We start from the raw sequence: 9,920 nt of genomic DNA on the forward strand, positions 1-9,920 counted from the left end.
GGCTCTGGTGACGGGTCTGCGCCAGTGCCTTGCATGTAATGTAGGCTAAAGTAACAATGTAAATGATATTGTAATGTTTTGATCGCTTGTTGATGTTGTCTATTTCATACGACGCCGTACACGCCGCTTCTTTGATGCGTCAAAAATGCTCTTTTAAATGGGATGACATGAACAAAAAAAATGAGCTATGAAATATTTAACTTGAAGATGAAAAATGGTCCTCTCAAAAGAGTCTCATAATGACACCCCACCCTAAAATGCACACACTATATTGATTTGTAAATACAGGATAGTGCCCCTCGTGTATCACTCGGGGTGGGGGTTGTGGGACAAAACAAAACAAAACATACAAATTTTCGTCACGTGACCAAAAGCATTTGAGACATCACATCCATGATAAGTTATCAATAAAACACTTTTCACAGGCCACATCATTTTACTTGACACAAAATTATTAAATCAAATTTCCCACTGTGGTAATATGACCTCATTTACGCAAGAAAATACCACAAGGAGCAACAATAGAAGAACCAAACTTTGGTCGATGCCTAAGAAGATTGGAAGCTGAATGTGAATTTCAAAGTTGAGGCATCTTTTGAGAGGTCAAACTTCCAAAATGTTTAAAGGGTAAAAATCTCAGACGATGACCTTGCCTGCTATTGGAATTGACTTTCCATTGATATTTTAATAAATCCTGAAAATTTCAGGTTCATATCTTTGTCCTAAGGTACTGGTTGCGATGGGCATTTGTAAGATGCAAGTACCAAAACTTTAAACCTCAAAACTTGAGATCTCTACCTTCCAACATTGAAATTGCTGTAACTTTGTCAATTTTTGAGGTGCGTCCATGTGTTAAATTACACTTAAAGGAAATTAAGTGCAGAATTCGAATATATCAATATTTCAATTTGAATTTTTTTGCACATGGGGACCCTTTTGCCAGAGCCGGTCATACTGTACATATATATATATATATATATATATATATATATATATATATATATATATATATATATATATATATATATATATACAGTATGTGCTGTCAAAATTTTTAATCTGATTAAACACACTTTTTAATTTTGATTAATCACGATTAATCAGCTAAATTACTTGCGTAATCACATAATATAAAACAAATACAAAATACCGTAATATTTTGACATTGATGCATTTTATCTGAATGTCATTGCAAACATTGATTTAAATACATGTACCCAATTGCATGCATGCTTGTATTGCTCAAAACGTAACAGCGTCATTCAATTGGGTGCAATTCAGCAATTATTAATTAAACACAAATTACTTTTGTTTTATGTAAAGTCACGTCGGGGTGTTTTTTAAAGCAAAATTTACCAACTGCACAACTAACCAGCACACCAACTGGAGTCACCCCGCTCATTTTGGAACAACAGGCGTAGGAATGCTGTGCATTGACCTAATCACGGACCTGCGCATCCTTCAATGTAACCATCCGCGGTTACGTTCAAGGCTCAAGTGCGGTCAAAAAAAATAGTGCGATTAATCTGCGTTAATACATGGTTAATGCGACATTTTTCTGTGATTAATTAATCTATTAACGCTTTAACTTTGACAGCCCTTTATATATATATATATATATATATATATATATATATATATATATATATATATATATATATATATATATATATATAAAAATACAGGGGATGTTGTTGGCTACTTTGTTGCCTTACAATTAAGAGATCGGCTATAATAATACATTGCATCAAAATACACATTCGATTCCACCTTTGCGCTTACCTTATTAGGAATAATAAGAGCGTGTTTTCCCCAAACAGGGTAAAATTTTCAGGTTTTTTTATTTTTTATTTATTAATTAATTAATTAATTTATTTATTCATTTTTTTAATCTAGGCAGAATTAAGTTGCCAAATTAAGATTAAAATGTTCTATGTACCTAGACCATATTTGTTTAAATCTTGATACTGGATTTTTATTTAAAGCAGAGATTTTTTCCATTAAGATATAATTTATTAGTAGGTTTAACCAGTGGTCGATATTTAGAGATTGTTTATTTTTCCAATTGACAAGGATTGTTTTTTTACCCCGGGTTTTCACCGGATGCGGTTGCGGTGCGGTTGCGGTGCGGTTGCGGTGCGGTCCGGCGACGCAAGCAATTAGATTCCATTCATTCGAATGGTGCAGTTTACACCGCTTGCGGGTGCGTTGCGTGTCGACTGCGTCTCAGCTGCGGCGTGCCGCAGGCCTTCCGCAAGGATAGACCTATTTTCTATTTTTGCCGGACGCCGCAGCGGTAGGCCTCCGGCAAATGGCAAGCTAGCACAAAACACATCGAGCGGGACAGGAAGACCGACGCAGTTTCAAAATAAATTTCCGGTTACCTCTCAGAATAAAACACTCGCCAGGTCCTATTTCGCAAGCTTTTCAGCAAAACGTGACGTGGGCGTCGCCGGGCCATGTGCTCATTCACGGTTTAGACACCAGCGAACATGGACGAGTAGAGGTTTATATTGGAGGTGGAAAACCACAAAATAATATATGACACGGCACATCCTTTTTATAAGGACAACCAAAAAAAGGATGCTGCATGGAATCTCATAGCAGCAGAAGAAGAAAAGGTTAAATCAAAAGAAGTCCACCTCTCTTTCTGCTTCTCTGTTGAGCACAGACTTTCTGTATGTCTGTCGTTGTGAAATGCCACATGATCGCGCGCGCGCGGTCCCGCGAGACACGTTGGGAAGTGGGCGGCGACGGAGCTGCCGGACCGCAGCTGTGCGGAGCCGGTGTGGATTGACAAAAAAATTGACCCGTCCGGAGCACGCAGTCAAGACGCACCGCACCGCAACCGCACCGCAACCGCATCCGGTGAAAACCCGGGGTTAGCAATAGTGAGGGCTATAAATGTAGATTGAGATTGTTTACATGGTAGATCAGTTATTGTTAAGTCACCTAGTGAACACAATCTTGGAGATAAAGGAAGCCTACAGTTTAATGTATCAGAGAGCTTTTCCAAGACTTTAGTCCAAAAATAAAGCACTGGAGTACATGACCATAAAGCATGAAGATAAGTGTCGGCAGTGTTTTGTGAACACTGGAGACAAATGTCGGAGTCAGAGAGTCACATTTTTTTCATCATATATTGCGTAATATATTCTATAGGGTAAAACTTTCTCTTCCTCAATGGCTCCATAACAGTAATAACTGTAATCGATAATCGAATTACAAGCTCCTCACAAAACTATCCCAAATGTTCACAAAACGTGGCAAAGTGGGAAACCGCTTAGATCAGGAAATGAACTGCTCTATTCGCTTCCTGAGCCAGTCACGTGGTACGGTCGGTTTCAAGGCTTCGACTGTCATCAACTAGATCATTGTAGCATTTTTTTTGGTGCTCGCGTCAAATACTCGCGCCCAGTTTACTTGGTACACGCATCGAAGACTCAACACAGAAGGCACGTCATGACTGTTGAGGCCTCGTTTGAAGGACCTTGCTCGCAGTAGTCACTGCTCAGGTCCTAATTACGTTTTACAGACTTAGAGGTTAAGCTAATGCTGAAAAAAGTTTTGAAATACTTTATTTTTTTTTAAATCACCAATATCTATCATTTCAACAGGGGTGTGTAGACATTTTATCCACTATGTGTTTAGGCTTACATTACCCCACAAACGTCATTGGGTTAAAATTAGGGGTGCACCGATCGATCGGCCAGCCGATTTATCGGCCCCAATTTCCTTAATTTTGGAAGATCGGTGATAGGCCGATCCCTTAAAAATAAACCGATCTTTTCCACCAATCTCATCTCCCTCCTCAGAGGTCTGAAAAAGCCTCTTCTGCTGAGATGACTAAAAGGATTTGTATTTTTATTTGAGAGAACTACTTCATGTGCAGTTAAAACAACCCATTTGTATTATTTCGCCAATATTGTTCATTGTTTTCCAATAAAACAAGACTGGAACACTGACAATATAAGCTGCTTGTCATGAAAATAATCGGTATCGGCAAAAATCGGGATCGGCAGGTCAGACTTGTTAAAAGATCGGGGATCGGTGATCGGCTGGAAAATTGTGATCGGTGCACCCCTAGTTAAAATTAAAATTGGGTTACAGTAAATACAAATTGGACTGTAATAATAATTTAATGACTGTCAAAAAAAACATTCACTTGTATGAAAATGCTCCATGTTCACTGTTACTCTGCTAGGGAAGGGAAGTAAAACAGACTAATAGATTTCATAAATGGTTGACTCAAAACTGACAGTTTAATTGGGTTTTAGGTGGTTGACAAGGGGTTTTGCAAAATGACGGTAGTAGCCCAGCACTTAAATGACTCTGAACAGAGACTACTTTCACTAACAAAAGAAGAAATAAAGGAACAAATGGAGTACTAGGAAAACACGAATAAACAAAAGAACTAAAGGTTTAACCAAACGAATACACAAAAGCTCAAATGGCTAAACCCAAAGAATAGACAATAAACGAACGGGGTTAACGAAGGAATACACAAAAAAGCTCAATTGGCTTAAACGAGTGTCTCGATTACAGAACGCACACAAAGAGACACGAAACGAGGTGAGCCGCACCACTTAGTTCCAGCCGCCAAGACGAACTGAAAAGCGGTGGTTTTATTCAAGACAGTTCGGCCAGGTGTAGGTTGGTGATTGGTTGGGGAGGTTAGGAGCTGTTCATCCGATGGAGTCAAGGACGGCCGCCACCCAGAAAGATCGCGCTGGCACAGCCGTCCAATCAGGGTGTCGCGCTGGCACGGCCGTCCAATCCGGGCGTCACGCTGCCACATTCAAAGCTGCCTTTAACAAAAACGGGCACTAGACACCACACACACATTAGGGGAGCGAAGACTTTGGCGGGTCCGAACCAACAGCCGTAACATTCACATTACAAAAGTTTTGTTACTTCTGTATTCATTCAGCTTGAATGCCACTGATTTCAGGAAGGGTGTTAAAATTGGCAAGAGCCTCTATAGTCGTTATGGCAGCTTTTCCTCATAAATGGTGTATGACGAGCCTTTGATCGACTTTCAGAGGCTTTAGCCACCACTGGAAAACAAAAAGTGGAAAAATGTGTTGTGGCCAAGCAGTAAATGACTTAACAGCAGTTCTACTCAAGGATTTTAAAATGTATTAGCTCAAGTCATGGCCAAAGATCAACACATAAACCTCTCAATTTGTTTAGAAATTGTATGTAAATTTTCATTTCACGATCACAGGTTATTGCTTAATCTTTGAGCATTTGAACTACGTTAAATATAACAGTAATAACAGCTGCTGCCAAGCCGCTCCTATCGCAACCTAAATGACAAACTTTTTCAACATTTCCAGAAGCTTTCATCGGGGTTACGGTATGCGATACCATCTGTGGTGTATAAATGGCCTTCATTAAAAGCAGAGGACAAGACTGTGAATAAAACAGTAGCTTGTGTGCGGGGGTGCGCGCGTGTGTGTGTGTGTGTGGGGGGGGGGGGGAGGTGGGGTGTGCGTGCATGTGTATATGCTTGGCTGAAGCAGGTGAAACGTAACATTTTTTGATGGAGATATGATTCTTTAAATATCGTAGCATGACGACAATATTGTGGCAATTTTAATATCGCGATTATCAATAACCAAGTTGTGATGGTGGACCCAGGTGCAGGGAAAACAGGGCTTGGAGGCAGAGGTGGAGTCAAAAGGATTTAATTAACCAAAAACAAGAAGCTGGCTAAAAAGGAATTATACAAAAAGACTAATACAAAACATTGGGAAAACTCGTAAACAAAAACCGGAAGCACGAGTTGAGGGAAACGCAACAACAACAATGAACCAACAAGAACTGAACGGAAAACAGGTGACTAAATAAACTAATTGACAATGACTAGACATAGCTGGGCAAGACACAAGTGGCAGGGGAAGCTGATTGGTAGATACACTGGGAAGGGAAAGACACACGCAGGTGGACAAGGTTAACAATAACGAGACCAGGGGAGACAAACCAGAAACCAGAAAGCAGAAACAGAAACATGACAAACTCAAAACCAGAAACAAAAACAAAGCAAACAGATGACACAAAACCCAAATCATAACAGCGATATCACGATATTGCGGGTTTTTTTAAGCTCATACTCTTGGCAATCATTATTCCCAATAGGTTAACTATTGTGAATGAACTATTATTTCTATTTTATTATTTAGCAAATACCTACATTTTCTTAACTGCTCATTCCTCACAAGGGTTGCGGGAGTGCTGGAGCCTATCCCAGCCAGCTTCGGACTGTAGGTGGGGGACATCCTGAACTGGTCGCCAGCCAATCGCAGGGCACACAGACGGACAACCATCCACACTCACAAGCACACCTAGGGGCAATCGGGAGTGTTCTTAGCAAATAAAATTCAATCACAAATTATTATATAACCAAAAATAATATATAAAAACAAATAATTTGTTCCGTAGAGAAATTATCAATGTCTGTGCTCTGACTTAAAACAAACAAACAAACAAACAAACACAGTAATTCACTTTTACTAATTTATTACACTTTACTACAGGTTTAATAATTTACTAACATTTATATAAGAGCAGTTTTTTTTCAAATCTTTTTTTATTATTAATCTCAGAATGAACTGCTGTAATAATAAATAACAAAAAAAAATTCTGAATGCATTACAGTACAATATTATATGTATGTCGACATTATACAATAGTATTGTATGCCTAATGCATACTGAATTCATAAAATATCAAGTGCATGTAATGTCTTGGAACAAGAAATCAATATGACATGTTAAAAATTTGATGGCTACCTTGTGCTTCGGCAAGAGCAATGTGTTTTTGGGGATGTTTGTATGTATCACTGTTGCTTTATATTCACACTTAAAATGGATGTATTTCAAGACCACTAACACACAGTGGAAAAATGTTCCAATATGTATTTTTTATTAAGTACAAATGACGTATTTTGCTCGGGGCTAGTCTCTTTCATTTCAAGCTCAGTGTAAACTAATTCAAACCATGAAGCCATGTGGCACTAACTGGACCCAAAATCTTGGCAGCGCACCAGGCAGTTACTATTATTTAATAATTTACGTATTTCTAATTCTGCAAATGCTTTGCACATGTTTCACATAGTTCATGTTTTCTGCTTGGACGATGCAGTAGAATACTTCTGATAAATTAAAGTGGACATGTTGATGAAAATTGTTGTATACTGTATTTTTGTATACTACCATCCATCAAGTGTGTTTGACAACATTAGGGTAGTGGCCATTTGTGTTTGGCGATGTCATGAAGCACTGCTACATAAAATGACAAGTGTAATTTGGTAGCTTGGTCATGAAATGAGTGACAATTAAGTGCCAATACAAAACTCTATTGATGTTTTTTTTTTGTGTTTTTGTTTTTTTTTCAAAATTCCAACTGGCCCTCTTTCGTATGTGGATCTAAATCGGATATGTATGCGATCCCCCTGCACCATGAACGCTCATCCGTATGCATCCAACCAATAGGTCGCTTGCACATGTCGTCACTTCCGCCTCGGATTTGTCGTAGTCGCCATGCTGGGTGGCCTCCATTTACGTAGTGATTCGGTCTAACACGTATCTATCACGTTTGTTGTCTGCGTTTAAAATGGTACATTGTTGCTGCATCGTTGGCTGTTCGAACAAAGCCAAGGGGGAAAATGGTCGGCCTTTCTTCCGAATTCCGAAAATAACTAGGAACCAGGGCCTGGAGACAGAGGAGTGCTGACTCCGGAGGGAAGTCGTTACTTTGGGCTCGTGTGTGCAGCCATCACTTTGTGAGCGGTAAGCTTGTTTACCTTTATTTAATGCATGAGGATTAATAACGTTTCGACCGCCCATATATGGGCAAGTTGCTTATGTTTTGGATTCATGAGCAAGCAAGTTCGGTAGTACAAGCTGGCTAGCGGACGTTAGCCGAAAGCTAACATCGAACATTTTCACCCAAGTAGTGCCAGTGCAAAGTGTTTACTGCTGAAATTGGATTGATTAGTCTTGGGCTCTTAATGCCGATAACATGTTTTTTGGTGGCAAAATGTGAACTTGGAAAAAAGAGACAGAAGGGGGTGATGCAAGAAAACAGACCCCCGGTAGCCTACACATCATGCTAAAGAACTTATTCACGGCCACCCTACTGCGGCAAAATAACCAGTCTTTCCATATTTTATTTGTTTATATATTTGTTTATTTTAACAGGTCGCCCTGCGCCCGTTTTTCTGTCCAATCATCCCGACTGGGCTCCAACATTAAAGTTGGGTCCCAAGTTACAACATCTATGTCTCAGCCCAGTCGGTGGCAAGATATGAACGTGCACAGGAGAGACAAGCAAAGAAAAGACGACTCGAAGTGGCAGAGAGTTTGTTGCAGTTATGCAGCCAGATGGCTCCAGTAACCTGTACCCTCAAGTCCTGCTGACATCATTGACTCTGGTATGCCACTCAGAATTCATTACATGATATATTGTATGCATGAGTGAATGTATGTGTTTATGTTTGTGTGTGTACACGCACCTTATATTTTAGAGACATTTGGAAGTGTTTATAGAAATAAGTATTTGCCTGTAGCAATGTTCATACATTAAAAAATGCAACAAAATGTGTACATTTCTTTTACACTGACAAAAAAACTATACTACTGTACTATATTAAACCTTTTACTGGTACCGTATTTTTTTGTGATCTTTTTTTTTTTTATTATTATTTCTTTAGGGATCTCATGCCACACCGACTTGATTGCCAATGACATGATGGAAACGAAGGCGAGCATCAAAGCATTGGAGGAGGGACAACATGCGACTGTTTGGCGCTAATAAAGGCAGCGATTATACAAATTCTATTGTTGGGTTTGTTTACAAAGCTATACATAAGACAAATGACAGGATTTGACTCAATGTGCAATATGGTCCCTCTTAAAGTAATGGCATAAATCTCTATTATTTCTAAAAGCACAAAAAATGAAGTGAATAATGATTAGATGTAGTAATTTCAGGGATAAAATTGAACTGTTAATTAATGTATTTATTTTAGCACAGGTGCCTACCATCCTGATGACGGTATGATGTAATGTTGATGGGGTACGCAATGACTTTCATTATACTATGTACAGAGGAAAAAGTTGCTCTCTTTTAAATTTGTTTAATGTAAGACAAGTACCAGTACTGTGTTTCAGTTTTCCCAATAATCCTTGTTTCACACTTGTCACAAAACCACTGTCCTTTTGGCAGTCTAGATTGGCACACTTCAAGTGATATCATTTGATTTTACAATCTGCTGCAGCACAAAAAACTACTTTATTCCGCATCTTTGAAGTACATGAGCAAGTGGTAGGTGACAGCGGCTGAGCAGGAACACTGGAAGTCCACTGCTGATCTAGTAAATGCTCTCCCGAGCAGTTCAGGTAAGGAGGGGATTTTGGGGGAAAAAAACTCTGGCTTTTCCAACTGGCCAAAACGAGCGATCTGGGTGGACTCGCTCAATCACACTTTGTCCACACCACAAAGTCGCAGAAGTCCCGTCCAGTTAAACTCATCTGTGCCTGAATCTGAAAATATTACGAACATTGTAATGAAAATATGAAACATAGAATTAAATAAGAAACTACAAAAAGTAAAGCCATACATACCTGGTAATAATATTGGTGTTGTCGTGACAAGTGATGGGAATTGTTGCCATCTGGCACCAGACAGAAATTGGGTGTTGTGACAGCCTCCTTAACCGTGAGATCATAAGAAAAGCTGTCAGTATGCTCAGTAGTTACCATGAACACGTTTTATTGTACTGGAAACTGAAACTAAAAATACGTCCTCTGAGAGTGGTTAACCTTAACCATTTAGAATAAGTTGATTAAGTAACATGTAACTAGTGAAAGGGTAGCATTAAATTTAATTAAGCCACGGGGAGGCTGTGCATAGTT

At 39.2% G+C, this 9,920-nt stretch overlaps 1 long non-coding RNA gene across 1 annotated transcript; it reads left to right on the plus strand.

Moving 5' to 3' along the window:
- Positions 1 to 7,531: 7,531 nt before the first annotated feature.
- LOC144022458 (uncharacterized) lies at positions 7,532 to 9,489 on the plus strand. Its single transcript, XR_013284330.1, has 3 exons — positions 7,532 to 7,793; positions 8,205 to 8,437; positions 8,717 to 9,489. It is a non-coding gene; the product is annotated as an uncharacterized LOC144022458 (long non-coding RNA).
- Positions 9,490 to 9,920: the final 431 nt, after the last annotated feature.

This window comes from Festucalex cinctus, chromosome 7 (assembly GCF_051991245.1).
Source record: "Festucalex cinctus isolate MCC-2025b chromosome 7, RoL_Fcin_1.0, whole genome shotgun sequence".
Classification (NCBI taxonomy): domain Eukaryota; kingdom Metazoa; phylum Chordata; class Actinopteri; order Syngnathiformes; family Syngnathidae; genus Festucalex; species Festucalex cinctus.